Raw genomic sequence first — 6,472 nt, forward strand, 5'->3', positions numbered from 1 at the left:
AAATGTAACATCTGGCAGTAATATCATTTGTTGGGTTAATCAGCAGAAGAAGAAGAGAAAATGAAGTAGAAAACAAAATGTATACTCGCAAATTGAGCCGTTTCATTAATTCCTTCGAATTGTTTCACATCCCAGGAGGAAAGATTTACATCTCTATGTTCACGGTAAAAAATTCAACCTTCGATATTTAATTTATACATGGAAGTGTGAACGATACAAATGAAAGGAACGATATTCATCTTAATTCAAAAAGTCGATGATACGTAAAATTGTGAAAATAAACGGTGCGTGGAAATTCTTGAATGCTTAAAAAATGGAACAAATTCTACGAATGACAATAAAAACAGTAATTTCCTCGGCTCTCAGTTCGTCCAGAAGAAGATGATATGAAACCGGAAGTCGAACGTGATCGTGTTTCCAGACAGATCGGCCAACATAATTTTACTAATTTCTACGCGTATAAGCGATTCCAGGCGAATGGATGTTGAAACATATTCATATACGGTTGGAGGTGTTATTTTTTTCCTCGTTAAATCGATTGAATCATTCGTTCGGTGTACTATAAATCCGACATTATTGAACCCCTGATTTGTCATTTGTGAAATGTTCGTTCCCTCTTTTCTCTCCTCGCTACTTTCTTTCATGCTATGGGTTTTTTTCACGCCTTGAACCTTGCATTTTCCATCGAGCTTTTCCGTTAGTTTTGAAATACTTTCCAGTCACGTACTGGATATGCATGGACTTTGAAAACGGCAGTTCCGTGCTTTACGGAATATTAAAGATATTCGCAGTAACCATGGCTGGATATAATGTGGAGCACTGAATGCCATTAGGGAAGTGATTATCTGCTTTTTACAGAACTTACTTATTTTCAACTCGGTATTAAATGTGACACGTTTTGTTTCAGCATCCGTCCCAAGATTTATAATGTTTTCTAGTTTTTCAGGGTAGCTGCTTTGTTCCGAGAGTCACATACAAATTAACTGAACAGAAGCGTCCAATACAGTTCACGAAATGAATAATCACAGACATAAAAATTGGATATAAATTTCTAACGAGTGTCGTACAGTTTCCTGGAATCATTATTTCACGTTGAAATTTATTCTTCATTATAAATTGAGTGTAATTGGTCAGCTAAAACAAACGATCGAAATTTTATGAAGACAACAGCGATTTAAAAATTTTTTTTGATCCTACAAAAACCATGCAATCAACTATCCATAAGCCATTTTTTCTTCGAAAATAAATTTCGCACATTGAAATAACCAAATCCTAGCGAGCCTGTTTTTCACTCTTTGTAGTTGAAGAAAAAATCCATGCATTATATACGCGTTACAGATATTCTTTGGAGCTTGCAATACGATATAGAAGTAGTAAATTAATATTCAATTGATGCATTAACTTTCCGGCTAACTTTTTTTCGATTCTATACGAATTATGTGACAATGCGTCCGCCAATAATTGTTACATAAGTCGCATAAAATTCAACACGCGTTTTCTTTCGGACGACAAAAAAGTTAACCGGAAGGTTGAGGCGTTAATGAATGTTACTGTACGTAGGTCATAAAGTCAAGCAATCAGAGAGTCGACACTTTACGTCCCGGCGGAGGAAATGTTTCTGTAATTCTTCAAGTCGGCAGATTAATTGCTTGCATATACATATATTAAATGCCGAGATAAACGCCATCGTTCTTACAGAGAAACGAAGTAGTTTCATTGCCGTTTTCGACGTCGGAAAAGGTTCGCATTCTTTCTGCCAGAGCTGACTCCCATATTTTCACGTCAACCCCTATAACGCGCAACTTATTACATAAACCTGAAGATTGTTGTTTTCCGTTTTTTATCCTCGATTCTATCTGCTTTCCTCCGCTCGTGTTGTTTATCGTTCTTCCTTACAGGATCCAACGGATTTCCTTTCCCAAAACTCTATAGGCGCGTATCGTTTCGATCGCGAAGTGAACGTTCTTCTCTTTCCCTCCTTTCCTTGCCTTCGCCAAATTCATAATTCAATCATTTCTAAGATAAATGACTATCCGAAGGAGATGGAAAAATGGGAAATGTTTTCACCTTGTTTCCACTCCCCTTTTTCACCAAGCTCGTTATAGATATATCGGCGTACTCGTTCGATAATTTATACCTTGTCGTTTGAATGTGAAGCATTAAGAGCTTTTTGATCCTTTGATTACGAATATTTCCTCACGTTCCTTTCACTGAATAAATCGACTGCGTTTTCGTGTTCAATAAGTAAAGCTACTCACGCAAAATTTCACTCTGGGACTATTCACGAGTCTCATTATTTATTCCCGATCATACAACGCCCGCACAAAAAGCTGTTCCCACATCAAACCCGACTTTCGGCCGTACCCACACGAATTGGGAAGACTTGGGAAAACTTTTTTCCACGTTTTTTGCGTTCATCTTTTACCAAGTGAAAACTTGAGACGTTTACTTAGCAAAGTCTACATAATTTATATCCTGCCGCATGCGAAATTATGGACAGACACCTGTCGTGAATTGTACTGCGTATAATTAAACGGCGTAGAAACAGTCAAATTCTATTTAGATAGGCGACCAGGTAAACATTTAACCCCGTCTAAGTATAACTTTTGGAATAGCAGAAGCAAGGGTCCGACCTGTGTAAATTCCACATCGAATCGAAATTGAAGTATGAGAATACACAACTATTTGTCTACCTGCAGAGAAAATGGATTTTTAAAATTTACTCAAGCCTTTTCCAATCAAGTTAAATAACTAATTACTGGTATGTATCTATGATGTACGTATATTTGCCTTATACATAATTATATTATACTATATGATAGAAAATTCCTCTGAGTACATCTTACGCTATTTCATTTTCTTCTTCACAACATGCAATGCGAATTGGTATCGACAGAATGGTTTGTCATCTGTTATAGTTTAATACGCATGCGCTACAATCCGAGAGGAGTTGTTTACCAGGTTGACCAACCGTCATAAAATTAGACGGCAGCTTGCCGCGATATATGCAACCTCAAAAATTTCGACAGTTGTCAGTGTTGAACACAACTGTCAGCGACCGTTGACAAAATTTTTGAGGTTACCTGCGTGACGGTTGGCTGCCCTGGCAAACAACTGCTCTCGAATTATGCGCATGCGCATTAAACTATATCAGACAGCCGGCCATTCTGTCATCAGCAATTCACGTTAGTCACCCTGTCCATAAAATTCGATGTTTCTCTGTCTGTCCGGCCAATGTCGTTTATAACTCCAGAACTACCGAACCGATTTTAATTAATTTCCTTTTTCCGTGAATAGCTGCAAAGTTTGGCCAGATTTTAGGCTATGTTTCGTTACAACCAGATTCATATTTTTGAAAATACAACGATATTTACACGCCAAGTCGGAACAGGATCACAAACTCATACGAACGCTGACTAAACTCTCACAGATTGAGGAAAATTACGTTAAAAAGTTTTCAAGGTCTCGACAATCTCTACTACAAAGTCCGCCGGAGCGTATGGCCGTTTCTGATAACTTCTGGAATAATAAAGGAAACAACAAGGCAAGACGATATCGGTATAACCGAATGTGGGACGGTACTTTGGTATAAATGGATTATGGAAAAGGGTAGGTATGATGTGTAACTGAAGCACATGATCGAAACGGGCAAGGATAAAGGGACGTGAGCCAACAATTACCGAAAACGACAAAGTTAGGCGCAAGCGGACAGCCGGCGTATAATTAAAGGGACTCGAACCGCGCCATCAACTGTTCCATTTCCGTTTTACACTCGTAACCGTTGCGGCTGGAGGCTGGGCACCGTGACTCTCGGCAAAGTTTTTGCCTCGAATTAGCGCGCGAATTTGCAGTCGGATCACGAACCGCACGCGTGTTATAGGACACGTGTGTCCCGGTGCTGACTGCGAATCAACACTCCGAGCAGCCGTTGGTTTACCGCAAAGTGATCAGACTCTACATTTAGGTACCTCTACGTCCAGGGTGCGGGTTCGTGCACCTGGTGCGTGCAGCCTGCATTCTCTCAGATAAAACCTGACGTGGGGGTAAAAGATTGAATTACCCGACGATGGAAGGAATGAAATGGCGAATTTTTAAACAAGTGGAAATCTGCGTCCCAGAATTATTGAAATTTAGAAATTAGTTCAAGTGTAGAAAATTGAAAACATAGAATATCAAATACTGAAAGGTCAAAACACGGAACGGCGAAATGTTGAATCTAATAGGATTCCATATTATCGAAAGGAATTCTGAGTATTCTGTGTTTTTGGTATTTTTTATTCTCACGTTTCTTCTGTGTTTCTCCTTCATACTTCTACTTTCTACATTTTCAAATTCGAAAATTTAAATTTTCGCTTCTTTAACCTTTGGCTGGCATCTTGGGGTCACTGACGACCCCAATAGAAAATTGCTTGCTGTAACGAAACAATTTAATGTTTCGCCTTAAATTTTTTTTTTTTTTTTTTGGGCATTCAGTTAAGTCTCTTTTACAAGATATAAAAGATCGCAACAATAATTTTTAATCTTAAGGTACTAAAAATTTGAAAAACTGCAAAGAACAGTTTTGAAAAATTACGTATTTCATCAAAAAAATTAATATCTTTGTTAATTTTCGATATTGAGGGCTGAAAAATTGGCTAGATACAGTCAAGATATTGTAATTTTGAGAAAAATTCAGCTCTATTATGTCAGACGAAAAAAGGCATTTATTTTGAAAAATGAAACCAACAATTTTTGGCGCAAAAAAACTCATTTTTTTCAACGATATGCATTTATTTTCTGAAAAAAGTTTTTTTTCACACGGAAACCGTTTGAAAATCTTGTTTTCATAATACTTCAGAAAAAGTTGTTTCCGTACAGACAACCGTAGAATATACGATATCTAAAATAATGAAATCGTCTCGTATGATTCGATAAAAAAGCGGTTAGAACAATAAGTTTTGTTATTGAGTAAAACGTGTGCATTTGTTTGAATTTGAACATAGAAAACGTTTATTCCAACATGTTTGAACAAATAAAATTTCAGATGATTCCAGAATATTCAACGATATTTGCAAACAAAATTCACAAAATATAATCGCAAAAGAGTTCTGAAGATTTTATTGAATGATTTTGTAAGATTTCAAATAATTTCGAGATATTTCTCGATGGTTTTAGAGATTTTAAATGATTTCCGATGTCGTCCTTCCATTTTAACACGTGTAAATTTCACCACTAATATATGTACAAATTTGATTCCTGGCTATAAAAAATAAATCATTACATCGGTTGAATTTGATTTTAAAATACGGCCACACTGTCATAATTCTAACAAAAGATAATTGGACGTACATGTCATTCGATAATAATCTTTTAAAATTACGAAAAGGTAAAAAGTGTTGAAAGTTGACCTGCTAATTAATAACAATCATCTCAGTTTACCACGATGAAACGAGTTCTCTTCTGAAAGAGGACATTACGTCAATTCCTCTTTTACAATAGACGCGCCGCTGTCTTCAGCAACCATTTCACTTGTTAAAAAATTGCGGAATCTCTGAAAAGTTTTTGTTAAAGCTTAACCCGGCGTAAAAAACCTACCCAACATTGTGGGGAAAACTGAAAACGAAGCGGAGTTTCAAAGTTTATAAATTCGGATCCACGAGTTAATGACCTCTGGAGGATACATTTGGAGAAGAACCGTGCACGCAATTATTTCCCTCTTTGTATTATCCTTACCTGTATATATATATTTTCTTTCCGCAAACTTCGGGATATAGAATTTTTCTGGATTACGCTATGACCGTTTTTCATTCCAAGGAAAGAAAGCATAAACAGTGAACGAATAACGTTGTCCCCAGTTTTCACAGTGTCAAAAGCCAAATAATGGACCTTGGAGGATCTCACATCCACCTATTTTTATGCTCACGCTTGTATAGCCACATAAGCATGTCTAAAAGAGCCTTTTTAGGGTGTTCTTACAGATTTGCTCGTGCCTCGCGAAGGCAAGAAATAAAAAGGAGGAAAGACATTAGTCACTTGCTGACAATCGTCTTTATGTATCCGGATCTCCTCCCTCGAAGCTGGGGATCGCGATTAGGGTGGATTTATCAGATTTTGACGGAAACGGGTCAGAGACCGCGAGTCCAACAGCTGCAATTTTTTTATTTTTATTTATTTTTTTTACTACCAGTTCCTTGCAGTTGCCTTGTTTTCTCCAACCAGAAGTGGCTTTGGTTTGCTCTCACCTTACGTCGCGTCGTTTCAAATTCCGTCCAACCGTCTTATTTGTTTATTTTGTAATCACTGCAGTGGAACCTAAATGAAAATTATGAAACCGTAATATTGTTTATTGCTTCTATTATAGTTACGAAATGAGTTTCGCGTCAGTATCAGTATTACTGATCATTTAAAGGTAATCGCGATGGTTTCAGAAATTTAATTAATACATATTCGAACGGATCTTTATATCCTTTTTTAAACGACGTCGATATATATA

This window comes from Neodiprion fabricii, chromosome 3 (genome assembly GCF_021155785.1).
Source record: "Neodiprion fabricii isolate iyNeoFabr1 chromosome 3, iyNeoFabr1.1, whole genome shotgun sequence".
In the NCBI taxonomy this organism is placed as follows: Eukaryota; Metazoa; Arthropoda; class Insecta; order Hymenoptera; family Diprionidae; genus Neodiprion; species Neodiprion fabricii.